At 41.9% G+C, this 21,146-nt stretch overlaps 1 protein-coding gene across 5 annotated transcripts in view; it reads right to left on the reverse strand.

Moving 5' to 3' along the window:
• Positions 1–21,146, reverse strand: part of PIK3R5 (phosphoinositide-3-kinase regulatory subunit 5) — a 53,156-nt gene that overhangs the window by 26,592 nt on the left and 5,418 nt on the right. The window contains exon 1 of one of the 5 annotated variants that reach the window (XM_083597709.1): positions 14,940–15,060. The exons of 3 other annotated variants lie outside the window; for them this stretch is intronic. The gene's annotated coding sequence lies outside the window, so the exon portion shown is untranslated. Of the gene's footprint in view, positions 1–12,529; positions 12,573–14,939; positions 15,061–21,146 lie in introns of those variants that run through there. One more of the 5 variants, XM_083597710.1, reaches the window with a different exon arrangement.

A 21,146-nucleotide genomic window follows, 5' to 3' on the forward strand; every position in this document is an offset into this window, starting at 1 on the left:
GTCCCCTGGGTTGCTCGCCGCAGGCAGTGCCCCCCTGGGATGCTAGCCCCGTCCCTTGGTGCACAGCCTGTGCGCCGCTCCGGGTGATGGAGCAGCTAGCTCCGCCTCTGAGTATAGTTCATACATCACCTAAGTGTGGTGATTTCCATTTCCACCCACCCACCTCTCATATCTATCCAGAGAAGACTCAGAAAGGCCTTATTTATACCTGAAGTGGATAGTTGTGCCTTGAGAAATAACCGCTCTGTAGTCTCCTCATTTCAAAGAGTACTGGAGCAGCATGGAACATTGTCAAAAATCTACAAACACCCCACTTCAGTAATGCGATCCATACTACATAGCCCTGAAACCTACTCAGCCAAAGTGTCATCACATCTCCAGGTACAACCTGCAACATCAAAGAAGCCATTTAGAGCTGGGGTGTAAAGTGCTATAGACTCCAGCAAGTGCCTGGTTCATTCTAGGACTCAAAATTGGCAGGAACTCAATTCTGCTGCCAAATTCCAGCCAATGCAGAATTTGGCAGCATATACATTCCCAGCTAGTTACTCCCAGCACCATTCAGGGGTTACTAATTATTCATCAAGGGCAATTGGCCAGAGTTCATGTTGTTGCTAAGTTGAAAGCAACTGTCACCACTCAGTCCCTTTCTTTATAGCCCTATAGAGATAGGAAGAGTCACAAGCAAAACCAAGACAAGCTTATGCATCCCTTAGTTAAATAGATCCAGCGATGGAACCCCTTAGATATTTCTCACCTCTGTATTATATCAAGAAAATCTTTTTAAAGCTTTTGAAAAAGCTGCTGGAGTAAAAAGAACTAACTAGGGTTTTTTTTTACTGCAGGTTGTTCAAACCGAAGGGAGATTTATATAGAGGGGAAAGGCATAAATTGGTAGTAGAGAGGTCCAGAAGGTGGCAACACTGAGAATGGGCCTTTTTGGCAGTGACTCCCTGTTTGTGGAATGCTCTCCCCCAGGGAGGTTTGTCTGGCACTTTCACTATACATCTTTAGCTGTCAGGCAAATGTTCCTCTTCAACCAGGCCTTTGGCTAATTAATATTCTACATCCTTTTAAGTGTGTGTCAGGGGTGGGTGGGTTGCTTTTGTTTAAATTATTTTGTGCTACTGTCCCGAGATCTTTGGATGAAGGGTGGTATATAAATTAAATAAATAATGATAATTATAATAAACAATAAAATAGTTATCCTATAATAGTTGTTATTAGACAAGATCTATCCTGGCCCACATGTCTGCCTGGGTTAAACTACATGGGTAGCTTAATTCATCAGGAATATAGCCTTGTACATAGTTAAAACAACAAGAACCTTATATGCCAAAATATGGCAATTACAAGTTATGCCTTCAAAAAGTGACACAAAAGACATGGGAGTATGTGCTTACAATGGAATTAATGCATTATATCAGAAAGAAAGAAAGAAAGAAAAATAAATGTCAATGATTCATAACAAAGGGATCTTGTTTCCTGAATATGAAAGGATTTGCTGCTTTCAACCATTCACCTGAGTTAATATTTGATTTTCTTTATTTCTTTTGGTTTTGGTTTTTTTTAAGAAAACAAACCACATGTGTGAGGAATATTATCTATTATAATAATAGAAATGAGTTATATTTTATGTTATAAATTACTTATATTTAGAAAAGATTGTGTTTTGTTGGTTTTCAGTTTCGATTTAATTTTTTTGCATTTATATTTGCAAGTAGTTCTTACATTGAACGTCTAATGGATTGTGAGAAGAAGGAACATTGGCAGCAGGACAAGTGAAAAATGGGTACTCCTGCAGAACTGTTGCAGAGCAGAATCTTGCTGATAAAGGCACTATCTACAATTCACTTATACACACTGATGATAAAAAAACAAAACAAGGAAACCAAAACGGTACAACATAGGGCAGGTTTCAACTTTCTGAAATCAGCTAAATCAAAAGGGTTCAAAAGTCACCAAAAGGCTGGTAGAGAACAGAATGAAGCCTTATATTACAGTGGTATCTGCTATCATACAAGTGTCCCTAGAAACCGTAGGGAATGTTATGCCTGATTCAAGTTTTTAAACAGTTGCTTGGTTCTGACAATGTCCAGACAAGCAAGCTTTCCTGAACCAAAAGATAAGCAAGGGTTCCTCCAGATGATCTTTACAGCTTTCTCAGCTATATTAATAAGTCTCTGCTACAGGAGTCTTCTTTGCATTGTTTTTAAAACACATTTACTATATTTTTGTGCTGCTTTTAAAAGCTCTTTTTATTTTATCCTGTGCATCGCTCTAAGACACGTGTGTGGAAGGCGATTAATAATAATAATAAAGTCATCCTGATCTGCTTGCACAGACGTTAGATTGTATCCAGTCTTTTTAAACATTCTTTCCCATTAGTTTGTAGGGATATTATACGACAATGAGCATTCCAGCTGCATTCATCGTTATTTGCTTGTGTCTTCATGTTAACCATTTGGTCATTCCATATTTTCCAATGCATTTCCCTATCACTTTCCCAGCAGCAAAATATCTGTTTCTTTCTTTGTGCTGGGGCAACAGAATGCTTTAATCCTCTTCAAATTGCATAAACCCACTATATTGCAATTATATGCAATATAATGCCATTACCAAGCAAATTTATTGAAAGATGGGTCCTGTTCATTGAATTTTGGAATCACAAATGAAACACCTCTTTATAATTTGTTCACACAGCCCAGGGCCTCCATACACACTGTCCAGGCTTGTGCCCTGGAAAGTTCACTTCAGAGCTGCTAACACAGCAAAACAATGCAGAAGGCTGCAGTTATGTGTTACCAGTCTCTTCAGCCACAGCAGGCGCTGTGATTCTCCATCCCTGGAGGCACATTCCCGTCTCTCTCAAGGTAGTTGGATGCCAGCAACAATTTTAATTTTCTTCCACACTGAAATCACTTCTACCTGTTCTAAAAAAAAAAAACTTTTCCTTGCTACTATTTACTTTTTATTATTGAACTGTGTTTTTTTAATGCATAAACTCTAATTTCCTGATATGTGCTTGAATTGCTCCCACAATTCAATAGTGACATTCTAGAGGCATCCAGGTTCCCTCTCTACTCAAATCCACCTCTTTTTCAGCCACTGATGCGCAATGATCTAGGTGTGGGTAGGTTGTCAAGTAACTGCGGTGGACTCATTCCCACAGTCGTTGAGTCAGTGGGAGATTATGCTCAATCCCAAAAATGTAAGACGCTAAACATGACTAGCCTGAAGAGCTAAAGAAAGAGATTACCCAAGGTTTAGCTCTTTGTGATCCCACTCATGCAGAAACTCCTGAATAATGAGGGCCAGCAAGTATTCTTGGCTACTGTTCAACAATTGATGATTTTCTTTTCCCTAGGAGATTTGACCCCAAAAAAATCTAAGCCTTTTCCAGGGGCAACATAAACACACCTTTGTATGTGGATTGACATTTGCTTACCACAGTCACATGCATACAGAACTCCCCTAAACTAGCTGTTCTTTTAATATTTCCATTTTTTTGCAGTGTATGCACACTCAATAGGTTTTTGATGAAGTAAGCTCACAAGTCTAAAGTCACATTAACCACTAGTAAATGCGTCAACCGATTAACATTCTTCCCTAAAGCAGGACTGGCTCACGGACAACCTATGTTTTATGAACTGCACTCAAAGTACAGCCAAAGCATGCACTGGAGGATGGGGGGCAGAAATGAGCAGCTTTGGGATTCAACCCAAGAAAGCATCACCATTGCTTATGGTGAATAGGCCATTGGCCTACACAAAGAAGACTCCTGGGGGCCATTGCATTGATGCTAATTTTTCATTAAGTAACATTATTATGACATGATAGGCTTGCCATTCTGAAATGGAATAGTTAGTCTGTTGGACAATGAAGGGATTCTTAAAGGGATAGGCCTCCTATAAAAAAACTGACAACAGAAGTCTTAATTCTCCTCTCATCTTTGAACTACGCACTCCGTATAAACTAGCTGTGACTAACCTGTGGCCCTTCAAAAGTTGTTAGACTCCAGCTTCCATCAATCCCAAACAGCGTGGTCAATAATCAGGGATGATGGGCATTGTACTGCAACAATATCTGGTGGGCCAAAGGTCAGTTAACCAATATAAACCATGATGATTAAATAAACATACTTCACTCACAAAATATAATTTTTAAGTAAAGAAAGAAAAGAAAGTAGAGGCACTGAGCTTATTTCTAAATTGCAGCACTGGAAACCCATCTTCTGGTCAGAGATTTACTTGGAAGAAGCCATGACAACCACAGTCAAAGCCTTGCCATTTAACCCTGCTCTTGGAAATTTAGCAATTGGGAAGCAGTATTTTCCAAGTCTAGACTCCACAGCATCAGACTTGCACATGATGAATGCAATCTATTTCCTAATTACCTAGAGTATGTTTTTGTGTGCGTATAAAGTTCACTCTCATTAAGTGAATTGAAAGAGGAAACACAACAGGAAGGAGAACATGGCTAGGGAAAATATCACCACTGCATAAATTCCTCCTGCTGAAGGTAAAGCAGAACAGAACAGCAAGGCTTCAAAGCTCCATACTGGTAATTAACAGTATTAGCTCAAGGTTCAGAACCAAGTATTTGGAAACTGCAATCTTGACAAACCAGGCAAGTAGTGCACATGTTTGAAGAGTGTGTGCTACCTTCTTACAATTAGCAAAGGCCAAACCCACTAAGTAAGAGATACTGTTGATCCTTCTCTATGAGGGCAAACTGTATGGTCTCTAATGCCAGGGTGAGAAAGTTTTTCCCTTCCAGGGGCCACCTGCCAGTGGTGGTTCAGGCCAGAGGAAGAAGTGGGCGGAGCAACTCAGCCACTCTTACCTTTGTACAGTAGGTTACATTCCAGCTACACAACACTCAATGGCTTCTATATAGCAGGGATAGTCAATGTGGTGCTTTCCAGATGTAGCTAGACTACAACTCCCAGCCTGCATGTTTTGGGGGCAGACATACTACTTTGTTTCCAGTTGATGCATGTCCTGCAGCTTCCTGCTGAAATCTTGAAACTTGTCGTACCACAAATGTTTCAGGTGTGTGTTGCTTTGAATGCACTACAGTGCAAGAGTGCCCCTCCCAATGGCAATAATGCAGAAACACTGGGCAACCATCACAGACCAACTAATAAAGTGGACTGATAGGTGGATGGTCCAATATAAATACTTCATTAATGCAGTATTCTTGTATCAATGGCATGTTGAAAAATCAAAATGAACAGCAATTTGGAGGGGCCCTAACACTGAATTGTGCCTAGAGAAAACACAACAAAAGTCACCATTGTTGACAAGGGCTAGAATAGCACCTACTCAGGAAAGTATTATTAATATAACACTATATTGGGGGGGGGGATGCTGAGAAGCTATTTTAAATTATAACCCAAACACATGAGACTACATGAACAACTTTTGCACATGCATGTGTTAATCGACTTTTAAAGAAGCATCCAGAACACAAATCTTTTGGTTCATAATTCCTGGACTAATTTTGAGCTCTTTTGATTTAAAAGTGAAGTGAGGGAAATGGACAGAAAGCTGTTTTGCCCCCCTTTTCCTAGCCCAGAACAAAAGCAAGGCACTGGGCCAACCGAGAAAGACTAGTCAAGGTGCAAATAAGAGTCTGTTCATCGCTAATCCACAGCATGGTCCATGGGGGTTGAGGGAATGGATAGGCCCCATCCTGCAAGCAGGAGACTTTAAATTAAAAAGGGACAGGATCCTTGAAACATCTCAATATGCTTTTGCCTGCTCAAACTAGACAGAGCAGTGCTACAATTGCCTTTTATTCCCACCCGCCACCAAATAGCCATCAGTCAAGATTGAAAAACCATAGGAGGCCAAAAGAGGAACCCTGAACTGTAGCCTTTTGAGAAAAACATTCTTTCTAGATTCTCTGTAACAAGCTACTGAACTGAAGATGGTAGTTCCAAAGAAACTGACAAATGTGGAACTAAGATGTTAGGCTTTTGACCACAACACACACTCACCCCCCCCCTTCTTCCCCTTACCTGCTGGCAGTCCGTCTTCAGTCTCTACTAGGTTATTGCTACTGCAGACACATTAAGGAGAGCCTGGGTTTTGCTTTGTTTTTTTGCCTCAAAGCAAACCAATTAAACCGAATATCTCGATACAAACAAGGCTTTGTTTATTGCCCTGAGAGGCAGGCTTTCAGTGCAATCACTCTTCTGTTCTTAAATACAAAGAAACGCGTTCATCTCTGGCACAGACTCCATTCACATCAATGGTTTATTACTAGGATTTAATGTGGCTCCAAAGACACACGGTAATGAGAATATAAGCACGCTGGTGAGATCCCTTCACCTCTCACTGGCCTGCATTTATTAGGAACAAGGACACAACGTACAAAATGCGTATCGTTTGGCTTCAGGGACTGCTGAGAGGTTTTCGTGATTAAGCAGCATGCAAATAGTGTTAAATAAAATCAGGAAAGAACTGGCAACAGTGGAACCACCACCTTCTCAATGCTATTGCACAAATCTATTGATCTGAACAGAGCATACACATATTACAAATACCATATGCAAATCTGTTCCAGAATCCAACCTGAAAAAAGACTTTTTGAAAGCTACAATGAACATTAGTGGACACTGTAGAAGCTTTGGCACAGAAGAGCAGCTATGAGATATATTTCCAGTGACACAATTTGTTTCATTCATGTGCCTGCACCTGCGATGCCACCTTCCAACTAGCACAATAACAAGTATGCTCGGTGGGACAGGTCCCCACTTTTCCTTCTCCCTTCCGATGCCATTTCCTTTTGTGCTTCACCTTTTAGATTGTAAGTCTGAGAGAGTAAGGATTATGATGCTACTGATAGATGTTAAGCTGCTCTGGGAGCTTTCTTTCTGAATCATGGAGTGGAAGTATTTTAGCTTTGATTCCTGCATTGCAGGGGGTCAGACTAGATGGCCCTTCTATGATTCAAACAAATAAATAAGTGAAGGGTGAGGATGGGTGCCAGACCCCACCATTCAGACTTTGCAGCATATGCACAATGTTGAGCAAATACAGCTGTGCCTCATGGATCATCCTCTGTTGGCTTTGGCAGAATAGGCAATGTCAATAGTCTGCAAGGAGGACACTTCCAAGTTCAGGTTGCATTGTTCTCTTCATGGAAAGAACCTCCTTCTTGCTTTCCCATGCAGGCATTCAACCCTTGCCTCCCAACTCTCCATGGACAGGATGCTTGACCAAGCCAGTTTAATTTACTGGATCAGGATACTTGACCCAGGCAATTTAATTGGCTTGAAGGCCACTAGAAGAAATTAACAGGGAGGGAATATCTAAAGCAGCCTTCTCCAAGCTGGTGCCCTCCAGATGGTCTGGACTACAACTCCCATTAGCCATGGCCAGCTTGACTGGGCTGGCTGGGGCTGATGGAAGTTCAGGTCCAAGACACCCAGAGGCCACCAGGCAGCTGATCTAAGAGATTTTCAGCAAGACTATTCAAAACCTTAATCTAAAGACCTACCCTACAAGGTGGCTGTCTCTCCCCAAACCTGCACTGAAAATTCCTCATACAGCAACATTCTTTCTGTACGGCCTCATTCACATTTGTCACCATGTAATAATTAATAAATAATAATAATAATAATTTTTAATTTATATCCCACCCATCTGGCTGGGTTTCCCCAGCCACTCTGGGCAACTTACAACATATAAAACACAACAAAACATTCAACATTAAAAAAACAATATATCCCATACAAGCAACAAACAAACCAATAAAACAATAAAATCAATAATAATAACAAGCAGTTTACAGTTATACCCAGTGGCGTAGCGTGGGGGGTGCAGGGGGGGCCGGCCGCACCGGGCGCAACATCTGGGGATTAGGGTTAGGGGGCGCAAATGCACAGGTTAGGGGGCACAAATCCACGGGTTAGGGGTGCAAATTACTTGCCTTGCCCCGGGTTCTGACAACCCACGCTACGCCACTGGTTATACCCAAATTAAAGTAACCGCCATCCCCAACTAGATGTTCAACCAACACCAACCCAAGAAAAATGAAACAGAGGAACCAAAATTAGAACCGTTTAAAACCTTTTAAAACATTTTAGCCAGTTGCCCCAACCCAAGAGTTGTTCCAACAATGTCCCAGTGGCCTCTTTTAGCTGTTCTGGGTGAGTAGTTGGCCCTGCCCCCTAGGCCAGGTGGAAATGGGCCTTTGAGCAGGGAGCAGGTCTTTCTTCCAGCACTCAGGCACCATGCTATCAAGATTTTGAAAAACATAAAACCTTTGAACAGTATTTACTTCACCAGCACACGCCATAAGCACATCTGAAACCACCCAGGGTGGTGCAAACATAGTTGTGGCCAATATAGGAAGGATGAGGCTTACAAGAATTTCTTAGAAATGCAGTGCACTGTGAGCCACATACTTCTGCACTCACGATCAGTTTTATCCTCATGTTTCCTTTTCTCTCACTTGAAGAAGAGGAAATGGTTGAAAACTAAACAAATCTTATACAAGACAGAAAAAAATATAGCTCGCTCCATTTGCAGTAACAATAATGACCTACTTATCAGTGTGGGCATAAAAGACAGGAAAAGATTATAGAAAGTGAATTATGAAGTAGATCACTGCAGTCTTTTTTGTTCTGGGAGTTGAATTGCAAGGCTCAGAGACATTTGGGGGAAATATAGTCTGCAGGCAGCTGCAGCCTCCGTCACCAGAACCAGGTTGAGCATGGCTGGTTCACCACCCCAATGGAAGGGTGAAAGGCCTTCATCATCTGGTAAAGTTACCATGTGTGCGCACACACACCTGCACAAATGCATGCACACATATGCAGGCAGGCAGGCAGGCAGGCCAGTAGGCACCCGAGAAAATCCAGTCCACATCCAGTACATTATTTGCAGTGCAAGCACCATCAATTATCTTTGCTCAAGCTTTGAGAAAGTCTAACGTATGGATGAATTCCAGCTTTGCAACCTCTTGCATTATTCCACATCTTAAGCTGCCCAGAGACCTTAAGATCAGAGACAGAGTATCCACAGAGGCCCAAATGCTCTGCTGTTGATCCTGTGCACTCAGATTCTTCAATATGCTCCTTTAAACACACAGGGACCAAAACAAAGCAATCAAAAGGGCCTGTTGGAAGTTTGTTTACTAACACGCAAGTGGATTTACTCTTTCACAGATGGACCGGTAACCACTATCCTGGCAGTATCATTACAAATGCCAAAATACATATATGTGTAGGTCCTCTAAATTAACACAAGCCCAAATCAGATGATACATCTCCCCTGGTCCAGCCCAGAGCATGGAAGGGAGAAAGCATGCGCAGCTACTCCACATGCACTGAGTGTGTTAGCCCTGCCTCCTCCATATGGATTGTGCGAATGTCACCTAACCATCTTTCAGCCGACAGACTTGGGTGAAAAGTCATATGGACCATTTGCTACATGAAAGGAGGAACTCAACCACATGATTTGCAGCTGTGCAACTGTATGCACAGATGTCAGCATTTGTATGTTCTGTTCCTGTGTGTAGCTCAGTGTTATGAGCATGCCCTGGCATCTTCAGGTAGATGGCAAATGTCTCCCATCTGAAGCCCTGGAGAGCTGCTACCCATCAGTGTAGAAGACAATAATGAGCAAGATGGACCAGTGCTCTGACTCAAGGCAGATTCGTTTGTGCATATGGGGATGGAAAATGAAGGGTTGGCATACTGGGAGGAGCTGTGTGCACTTTCTCCCCCATCCTCCTTGAGCTGGATTGGGGAAGACATATCCAATGCATTGCATATATTGCCACAAAGCAAAAACAGAGCAGTCCTTATGCAAGAGAAAAAAATGAGTGCAACTTATCCCAAGGAAAGAATTGCAAGAATTAAGGAATGGGCACTGCTAGTCAACAGGGAGTCTCATTCTTAGGCATAACCCCTTGGCTACAAAGGAAATTTGCCTCCTATATCCATGTGCTCCTTCAAAAACTGAGTTCTAACATGGAATGTTAACTCTTTGATTTGATGGCACCAGAGCCAGATAGAATGGTTATTTATGCATTGCCAAAAAAGGTGAAAAAGACAAAATACATCACCAAAAAATGTGTTGAATTCTGTCTGGACATAAATCTAACTTAGCCACACACCCTCTACTTATCATTCTGTGTGTCATGCCTGAAACCAACAGGTAACAGTATTGACCTATTTCACATAACTGAAGGAATTAATGTTTGCCAATGGCTTTGTATTCTTAATGTGCTATTAAAACACCAGTTTAACTGATCATTAATAAACTCAGGTGTAAAGGGAAAGGAACAATACTGGAATCCAGAATTCAAGGTTGTTAGGGAGCTCATTTTGTTTTGTTTCGTTTTGTTTTAAAAAAACTTAGTTAAAATGTTATGGGTCATTTGAATTGGGTCTTGCAATAGCTTACTTTGTTTGTGAACAACCAGGATGGGAGATGGTCTTATTGTTGGGGTCTGGGTCTGGAAATGTGTTTCAAAATTGTGTAGCCATGAACGTTTTTGAAAGGAACTAGAAGCTGACCTCATTACAGTGCAAAAAAATCTTCATGAAATTGTTTGTGAAGCTGACAAATGTGGATTAAACTTTTTTTAAAAAAGAAAACAAGCACAAACAATTTTAAAGAGGTTGCATTTAACCCACAAGAACCACTTGTCGTAACCAGAGCATCCTGCCATGGGTACCTCAGAAGCAAAATATGGCCAAATCATCAACCCATGAAGTTATTGAAGAGCTAATTGGGTTAAACAAACAATGTAAGTGCAGGGGTGGATACATGGAAGTGGGAAGAGGTATCTCAGAAACATCTGTGCATATAGGTTGCTAGAGCTTCCGTGTGAAGAGAAAATTGACTTATATACCTATAAGAAGGGGGCGGAAACCTACTTTGTCAGATTTGAAACCTTTCTGCCTAATGCTTTATTTAAAGGGCAGCTGCCCCTCCATTTTTGTCACAAAAAATTGCTTCAATTTCTGGCAGAAATGCAACATAAAGAACAGAACAGGGTTGCTGTGGCTTAGTGGTTTTATCTGCTTATTTCTTATATAAAGGTTGACTGGAAAGTAGGTTAAAATTGTATCAATGGAATAATGTCATAACCACCGCCCAGGTGACATTTGGTTGTGGGCAGAGAATTGATGACAGCACCAAAAATGACAGCAATCTATAGCAGCAATAGATGATTATCACACAAGGTTATTTGGAGAACTATGGAATAAACCCTGTAGTTTAGAGAAAAGTCCAAAATATGTTGAAGTCATGTGGAATTGTCTGAGTCAGACCATTGACCCATTCAGTTCAGTGCTGTCAACACTGACTGGAAGAATCTTTTGCATGGGAAGTAAATAATTCCTCTCTCACACAAAACACAGACCTGAGAAGCTGTAGACAGAAGATTTTAAAAGGTTATATGTTCCCTTACAGATGAGCAAAAGCATCTCTAGTTAATCACAGAAGGATCTGAAATGTCACAAAGGAGGTCCACCTCAAGGCAACATCAGATGCCATTAAGCAATTAACTTGAGACTAGATCATCTGGGCACATGCCATTGGCAGAAAACAAGAGATGGTAGCTCAACAGGACCCACCCTATAATTTGCCATAGTAAGATGGCACCTGTCAGGCAGATGTCATGAAAGAGCAGCAAATAGGGAAGAAGCACTTGTAGGTTTTTCATCCAAATAACCTGAGTGACATTGGGTACTAGAATGAATTTGAAGGAATTAACATTTATTGCAGCATTGGCTAATATGCACCTTGACTTATGTGTTGATGGTGGGAAACTACGTTTACTACTCTGACTCAGACAGAAAAATCTCTTGCACCAGCACTGTCACAATTGCAACCCTCATGCTACCATTTTGGTGCAACACTGGCCAGTCACCAGGAAACACACAGGCATCAGCTGTATATTTTTGTGACTCACTTTCCTATGATGTGACTATAGTGTTCATAGTGGGAAGTGGGGGGGGGGGGAGAGAAACAGTACTCAACAATCAGAAAAAACCCCAGGAGGAAATACTGCCATACAAGTCAGGTTTCCTTGGTGACAGCAATGGTGAAGAAATCTTTGACTCTCTTAGTTCTGTGGATTTGACTAACTCTTCCACAAGCTGCAAGGTTATGGGACATTAGTTCTCTCATGCTCATAAACTGTTTATTGTGCTTCCATGGAGGCCCATCAAATGGTTGCTTCATCAAAAGTGATCCTACCAGCTTTCCATACTTCTGTATTTTTTAAATACAGCAATTGCTCCCACATAAACCACCTTCAAGGGGAAGCACCGAATTCTGTGCTGGGAAGTGTCTGTTGCAGTTTCCCGATCTGGACTATGACTTCACATCCCCCTTTGGCTCCAGCCTCTTCCAATAACAAACTCCGCTGCACCACGCAGGTGAGGACCCATGTATTTATTAAGAAGCCAAGACTGTTAAGACTAGTCTATGGAATGTCAAAATGGCCAGTCTGGGATTAATGCATCAAAGTGCATACTTATTAGGGCAAACTTACCCACCAGAGCAGCCAGCCTCTGCAGAAAGCAGTGCCTGCAGTCAGTGGCAATCCACGGTTTGTTGACTCACTAGAAGAGATTTCTTCTGGACACTCGCATCCATGCCTTAGTGACTTCCCATGTAGATTATTGTAATGTGCTGTACATGGGAATGCCTTTTATGATGGTTCAGAAATTCCATCTAGTACTGTACACCATTACCTAACCACTGTTGGATGCTTGTTGTGTGATCACATAACTCCTATTTGAAGACATATGCAGGTATTAAAAGATTTCTTTCCCCATGTCCAATGCAAGGTACTTGGCTTTAACATTACAATGCCTTAAATGATCTAGGTCCACATATCTAAGCATCTTCTCCTATAATACTTTCCATCAAGCATGTGTATCTAGAGATTCAGCTCTGATCCAGGTTCTATCTTTTTTGGATGCTATCTTCTGCTAGACTCAGGCAGCTCCTAGAACAGTCAGCATTATTCTCTGTGCAAATAGACAGGAGGGAAGTGTGTTTGTTTGTGTATGGAATGGAAGAAGGTTGGGCTGGGGGAATCCAACAGCATCAACCAAATGATAATTTAACATTTTGCCCATTCAGTTCCTCTTTTTCTCCCCACTTCTGCTTTTCATTTCCAGTGCACCAACTCTGCTGACAGCAAAGTTCACTTTCTCAATTGGTTTCAAATAAACATTCTCCATTCATAACTATGTGCAGCCCAAGTCCCAGATTAAGTTCTACTGTACAAGCATCATGTGTTCTGTGGCAGATTTGACTTATTTTCATTCTGCAGCACTTCAAGGGAAGGGAACCTAAAAAGAAACTGAATTATGAGTGCCCAGTCTCAATATATGGAAAAGAGGCTGGTTGATTAAGCGCCAATACAAGTTCCAAAACCTATAGCTGGATTTGGGGGAACAGGAAAGCATGAACAAAAGTGTTTAATAATTTACTGTCATAATCTGAAAGTTGTTGGGTGGAAAGGCAACACACCAGCAATCACAAAATCACCATTACCCATTAACTCAACACAGAAGACTCAAACAGAGTGATCGACTTCTTAGACATTCCCATCTCTGGCTATTGGTCATAACATCTGGAGGGGATCCTGGGTTGTATTCAATCCATTAATTTCAATGGGGCTACTCTGAGTAAAGGTTAGGTATTTACAACCCCATGTTGGCTATTCCTGAAACAAAATCTTCTGAGGTATTGCCTTATCTATGCTTTTGCTGTATTCCCAATTACAATTTGTTTCATTTATGCTTATATCTGTTCTTAGCACACATGCTAAGAGCTGGCACGAAAGTAATGCAGATGTGTTTCAGTAAGAATACTTGACCACCATTTGACCAACATGTCACCAGTCAGTTGACCTTTCTCACCTTGTCTTTCCTTGTTTGACTCTACTGCACAGATTATTGCAGAATAAATTAATACAACCTATAGGTGGAAGTAGGGTAAGTGCTACAAGAGTTCCCCATTTTAGATCCATGAAGTGTTGGAAGGTATGACATCTCAGAAATCCACAATTGCACAAGGCATGCAAAACTGACACATACATGAACTATGTGGAAATGACTCTTTCTTGTGTAGTACATGTTCATCTTCAATCAGATAGAGAAAAGCACAGACATACAGAAGCAGCTCACAAACTCTGAGAGATTCTGTACACAATGCTTTTAATCATTTTTGCACCTGGACAGCCCAGATTTTGTACCAAATGCTGCTAGATTCTAAGTACTGTAATGCAATTCTTTACTGAAGGGTAGTATATAAATAAATATGTCATTTTGTTTCTGTTAATCTTCTGCTGAACTCTTGGCTCAAAACTTTTAAGAACAACTGAGTGTATGTAAAATACACACACACACACACACACACACACACACACACACACACACCAGACATTACCCGTCTCACTCCTTATGAACCAGCCAAGACTGCATGCACCAAATTCTACATGCTGCACTTCTGTATCACAGAGCACGTTCAGCATCATGGTGATGAAGTGCAAAGATTTTACTGACTTCAACATCATAGTGTAAAGAAGCAGAGCTTAGCAATTAATCTGTTACTGGAGATGATCCAGACATTCTCCCTCCAAAAAGCACACCTGTCATTCTATTGCTGTGGGAGATCACACCATCATTGCAGGAAAAAACCCTCAGTGCTTTGTTACAGGAAAACACAATTTCCCTTCCTTTTTGCTATCACTATCGCCAAATGTTGCAGTTGTGCAAATGGCATGAACACATACTGTCAATAAGGAAAATGCGGACCCAACTCTTCCTACCTCCACATCGCAGTGGTGATAAGATGCCATGAACACACACACCCCAGCTTCAGCAGCCTTGGAAATGTTTCTAGAGGGGCACAAGCTCCCATCTTAGATGCTCCAAAGCCACAATCACCTACCTTTGAGGATTATCTGGCACTATTCTAGGATACAGGAGATGTGTGTGGCCACATCCTTAACAGCAGCCACTAGAGAGACTTCAGGGGCCTGAACCCCAAGGCAGAAGTGGAAACTGGTTTGCAGAAAGAGTAGAAGCAGAAGTAGTCAAAGGGAGGGGACCAGAAAGAGTGAGAATATTACACAGATTGAGCTTTTAGATATATTCATCTCCAACATGGAATTTCCAGGTTGCTTCTTATTTTTCAATGTTGCTAAAAATGCTTTTCAGCTGTAAAGGCTGTAAAGCTAATACACACACATATGACCCTGCGGGGAGCACGACAAATATGCTGGAGGCTTAACTGCAGCTAATCCATAGAACCTATGAAGCACAGTCGTTGTTATGCCACAGCCCCGTTCCCTGCACCTGCCTGTGGAGACATTTAGTCATCATCACAAAGGCCTGTTCTTAATTCCAGGAGCAGCCACGCTACCGTTGGCTCCACGATCGGATACACTGGTGGCTTTATTGCCAATAGAAGCATCTGGACACCCAACATTTGGGAATGTGTGTGGCAGGCAGGGGAAAGGAAGTGAGGCTGCTGTCATAAACGAAAGGAGTCTCTCGCTTCTCCAACATTCTTTAAAGCAGCCATAACAGAGAGTACCACGAGGGTTACCATGAAGAAGACAGTTCCCCATAATGTAGGGTTACTCAAGTTTAAGGGTTTGATGTCATGTGAATAGTTTCTTACGTCTTGCTATTAACAGACTAAGCCTGCTTCCAGACAGGGGACTCCTAATGCTACCCAGACACCCGCACCTCTGCTGTGATCTGCAAATGGAATTGCAGTTGACTCTCCATGCTCTCAGGAGTGTCAAACTTTTTCTATGTATACTTCCCATACCAGTGGACAAGGCCATTTGCAGTTTAGGGAACACTCACTATATCCCTGGTGGTGGTGGCTGTCATATTATGAGCTTGTTTTTCTTGTAAATAAATATTTTAATAATGATCACTAACACACTTTTCTGGTTTTTTTAAATGAAAGAGGTTTAGGGTTGCTATAACCATACCGCTATGATGCTTCAGTCTAATGACACATACTATAATAATGCTGTAGCAGGGCAGAGGGCATGGACACCTGTAGAGGAGGTGGGCTGAGGCGAAGGAAATGGGTGGGAGAGGACGAGGCAGCCAGATAATAATAATAATAATAATAATAATAATAATAATAATAATAAAAAATTTTATTTATATCCCGCCCTCCCCAGCCGAAGCCGGGCTCAGGGCGGCTAACAACAATAAAACAGTACAAAAGTACAGCACAAACAACACTCTAAAACCATTCATTATAAAATTAATTCTCAACTGTTCGCATCTAGAGGTAAACGTAACTAGCAACGGCATGTCTGCACACACACGCGTCGCTTTTCGCCGCTTCTGCGCATGCGCGTGATGTCATTTTGAGCGTCTGCGTGTGCGCAAGTGGTGAAACCCGGAAGTAACGAGCTCCGTTACTTCCGGGTTGCTGCGGAGCGCAACTTGAACGCGCTCAACTCGAAGCGTCTTCAACCCGAGGTATGACTGTAATAATAAAAGTTATAGCCAAAGATGGAAGGCACCTACACCATCAGAGATCGTACTTCTCTTCCATTTTTCTGGGTGGGGAAAGTCAGACTTTTTGTGGTTTGACAAAACGGGGAGGAGCCACAGAGAAAATGTAGGATGGCCTCATAGGAGAACGGCATTGTGTGGATATAAGTGAATGAAGCAAAACTATTCTACCCTGGAGTAGAAGCAACCCACATTGAATGGCAAGAGCTCACATCTCTCCCCAAGTATAGATCAAGACCTTCCCAGGAGAACTGAAAGGAGGAAGTAGAATTTTAATTGTTGTTGTCGGGTTATTTTGCTTTAAGGTTTGCACTTTTTTATTATGCTGGGAAACTAGCATAATAAACTATTAAAACACTGATTGACTTCAAACCCTTCCATCCCAGGCAGGTAAGGGTGGTGGGGATGGAAAGATGTCTCTTAATGGAAGAAGCAGCATAAAGTAAGAAATTAAGCATGTATGAATAGATAAGGATGACGGAAGCAGATGTGTGGGTATCAGCAGGCGAAACCTTAATTTCTGCACATAGAAATATGTACTATCACCATGAGCAGTTATAAGCCAGCAAAGTGTGTATTTTTGTTTGTGGTGGGTTGCTATGTCTTTGTGGTTAGATTAAGATCTTGTGTTTATAAGCCGATAGCATGGCTTTCTTTGTCTTGCTGGGGGCCACTAGCACCCAGACAATTGCTAAAAGCCTCAGTGCACTGCTCCCAGGATGGTTTTCTTGCATTTGTGTTCCCAGCAAAACAAATTGGACAGTACTCATTCTATAAAGTAGGGGCACGGGTGGCGCTGTGGGTTAAAGCCTCAGCGCCTAGGACTTGCCGATCGAAAGGTCGGCGGTTCGAATCCCCGCGGCGGGGTGCGCTCCCGTTGCTCGGTCCCAGCGCCTGCCAACCTAGCAGTTCGAAAGCACCCTCGGGTGCAAGTAGATAAATAGGGACCGCTTACTAGCGGGAAGGTAAATGGCATTCCGTGTGCTGCACTGGCTCGCCAGATGCAGCTTGTCACACTGGCCACGTGACCCGCCAGTGTCTGCGGACAGCGCTGGCTCCCGGCCTCTAGAGTGGGATGAGTGCACAACCCTAGAGTCTGTCAAGACTGGCCCGTACGGGCAGGGGTACCTTTACCTTTACCTTTACATTCTATAAAGCAGCATCAGCTATCCAATGGGTCATGCTGGTTGTGCTCATGGAACTTGGAGTGCAACAGCATCAGGGATGGGGGGCACAAGTTTCACATCTCTGGCCTAAATGAACTTTTAGAGAGGTCTTTAGCAAACGTCCCTATATTTTATTTTGCAAACCCATGCTTCCTCCAGACTTTTATTTATAAACCCTTTCTTCATGACCATAATGTCACAGGATTTCATGTTCTGATGCAGGAAAAAAAATAGGGAACTTCCCCACCCCCAGACCACTGGCAGAATGAAGTAATTTCTCAGTATGCTGAAAGCGTTTCTCAAATCTTTCCCCAAACTGCATGATATATGCAAAAATCCCCTTCACCTCCTGCCTCACATAAAATGTCCAGCTTACATAGCCACTGATGCCCACCCTAAAAAAAAATAAGTACATCCCAATGCACAAACACCAGTGATCGTAACTTAAGACAGTATTCCAATTGCATATATTGCACTTATATTTATATCTTTATACTAAGTCTTTAAGATATTATAAGTTTTTTATTTTAAAAAATCATTTCCTAATGGTCCCTAATGTGGAATTCGTTCATTAACCACACTGGCATTCTCTCATTCCTAGTGCTACCTTGCCTCAGTTGCAGTCTGCATTCTGGTAGCAGAGCTTCTATTATGGTAGTTTACAACAACTTCTCCCAGCTTTATAGAGTGAGTTGTTGTTATTATTATTATTATTATTTAATTTATATACCACCCTATACCCGGAGGTCTCAGGGCGGTTCACAGAAAAGATCACCACAACATATAAAATCAAAATAAAAACAACAACCCAATAACCCCCCCCCCAAAAAAAAGAGCCAAATTTTAAAAGGGTATAGGATGTCCATCAGATCAACCAAAGGCTTAGTTAAAAAAGAACATTTTTGCCTGGTGCCTAAAGATGAAGGCGCCAGGCGAACTTCCCTGGGGAGAGCATTCCACAAATAGGGAGCCACTGCAGAGAAGGCCTGTTCTTGTGTTGCCACCCTCCAGACCTCTCAAGGAGGAGGCACACGAAGGAGGGCCTCAGAAGATGATCTCAGGGTCTGGGTAGGTTCATATAGGAAAAGGCAGTCTTGAGGTACTGCGTCCCTGAGCAATACTCGGCTAAGGGATATTAACTGTCAATATGAATAATCAAATAACAACATATAATTGTTCTTTGTTATAGCTACACCATACATTTAAAGCACTCTTATGCCTCTTTAACTGTCAGGCTTCCGCAAGAATCCTGCATACTGACCTTGCAGACCTACAAATCCAAGCACCCTTAATAATTCCTACAGTTCTCCTGACTGTGAAAGTGGTATAAGAATGCTTTAAATGTACGGTGTGGATGTGACACTTGTATGGAAAAGTTCACATTAAAAAAATATTTAGATCAGAACGATGTATTAACTGGAGAGCCAAATCACTTACCCTTCCAACTTTCTTTTTATCAATTCCCTCATTTGGGGGAAGTTTCCTCTCTAGAAGTCAAATGTGACTGTGTTGGACTTTCTTGGCAATTGCTCACCTGCATATAATGTGTTGAATTTGACAGCACTGTGGTCACTGTTCCCAATCAGCCAAAGAACACTTGCACATCACTTAAGTCCTGAGCACCACTTAGGATTAAGTTCAAGGTTGCCTCCCCTCCTGCTCTCTTCCATTGCATTTCTTCACCTCCATTCTTCTATGTTAGTAGCAACCCTACCATTATACCTTCACTGGCTTTACAACTGTTGTCTTGCCTCTTCTAATCAGCATCCACTCCTCTTGGTTCTTGAACTTTGCATGAACCTCTAGGTAGAAAGCCTAAAGTTTGACCTATATAGCTCAACTATTAACTACTATTCTACCTCAAACCTATTGGCTGGCAGGTCATTTCCACAACTCTGCAAAAGAAGATGAAAGTCCAGCTACTTAAAGATTTAAACATTTCTACCAATGCAAAGGAATGAGTCTGGTCCAGTTCACCATTCTCAACCCTTGTGAGCAACACAATTATCAAGCATGGGCAAAAACATTGCAGTGTTTTATTACACAGCCTGCATCTCATGCCTCCATGTATTAGCAGATACTGTGAGGAGAAGCGTGGCAATGGGGATTAGCTAAAGAACTAGATGGGGCTGGCTAACCACCAGCTCTCCGTGTGCTATTGGACTCAGATGATGAAGTGTTATAGTCCAACAACATCTGAAGAGCCACAGCTATTCCTGGTCATAGGAAGCTGTATTATAAGCAGCCAGATCACTGGTCTGTCTAGCTCAGTGCTGGTTTGCAGAAGCTATTTGGGGTTTCAGGCAAAGTTTTTTCACCCAGCTGTAGCTGAACCTTCCAACATTGGATGGACCTGAGTTTAGAGGCAGATTTAGGGAAGCACAACCAGTTCTGGTAGTCACCGAGCTGAGAGGGCACCATAGGGGGCACTGCAACAATGACTAACAATTGAAAGCAAAAGGAAGGGGAGCACCAAATTTTGGCACCATTGCACAGAACACTACTGAAATTTTTAAGTCTGAAGTCTGCCACTGCCAAGTTCTAGCCTTATCAGAGGTGGGGGGGGGAACCTTTTCTCTATCCACTTTCTCTACACCCTGCATAATGTCCGGAGGAAGAAGGTGATCTAGTCTTTTCTCTTTGCAATGAGGCCCCAATTTAGTAGCCCCACAAGATTGCTGTTCATCACTGACTGGGGGAAAATAGGAGAATAAAAGCTGTACAACAGTATCAGGCAGCAGATGTCTGGCAAATAATTTTCCTCTACAGGATGTTGTTCACTGTTGGCTCTTTTGAAGGTGGCAGGACATGAGCATGTGCCCTTGTTTAGTGGCACAAAAAAGACAAAAAATGTTTCTTGCCTCAAGATGTGATTTATATAGTGCACTACTGCATTTTATCATTTTGTAGACCCTGGCAAGGACAACTCTACCATTAGACAGAGCAAGGCAACTGATTTGAAGTACATAATAATAATAATAAACCCAGTGAATTGTTATTGGCCCCATCTGCACTATACATTTAAAGCAGTATCGTGCCACTTTAATCAGTCAAGGTTTCCCTGCAAATTCCTGGGAACTGTGGTTTATTAGGGGGTTTCCTAAGAACTTTCAGCACCCTTAATGTTTTTATTATGTTTTTATATAGGCTGTAAACTACCCAGAGTGTCTGGGGATACCCAGCCATATAGGCGGGGTATAAATAATAAAATTATTGTTGTTACTGTTATTATTATTAACAAACTGCACTTCCCATGATTATTTGGTGAAAGCCATGACTATTTAAAATGGTAAGCTTCTGCTTTAAATCTATAGTACAGAAGAGGCAATTTTTTTCATTTCTGCTCTCAGGGAAAGAGGGAGCCAATTGTGGGATATTCTGTCTCAGGTGCCAAAATACCTTGAACAGTTTTGGAGACTCTGCACCTTGATTTTAGGATGTGA

This window comes from Podarcis filfolensis, assembly GCF_964270895.1.
Source record: "Podarcis filfolensis genome assembly, chromosome: 2".
In the NCBI taxonomy this organism is placed as follows: Eukaryota; Metazoa; Chordata; class Lepidosauria; order Squamata; family Lacertidae; genus Podarcis; species Podarcis filfolensis.